Here is a 260-nt window from a genome sequence, read left to right as displayed (position 1 = left end):
TAGAGGGCAGCCTTGCCGAACACCCGAATCCACTGGAAAGGCCGGACCTATCCAACCATTGACAAGAGGGAAGCTCTCGGCTTGCCTATAGATCGTACGAAGCCAATCCACCATCCCCACTGGGAGACCATACCTGACCAGCAGAGCCCACAGGTACTCGTGGTTTACCCTGTCAAAAGCCTTTGCCTGATCCAACGCCAGCAAGTACTTTCCCCACTTCTCAGCCCTGCACCGCTCAATGGCCTCCCGGACGCCAAGGA

The sequence above is a fragment of the Crinia signifera genome, unplaced genomic scaffold (assembly GCF_055691185.1).
Source record: "Crinia signifera unplaced genomic scaffold, ASM5569118v1 HAP2_SCAFFOLD_265, whole genome shotgun sequence".
NCBI classification, from domain to species: Eukaryota; Metazoa; Chordata; class Amphibia; order Anura; family Myobatrachidae; genus Crinia; species Crinia signifera.
Note: the sequence above shows the minus strand (reverse complement) of the source record.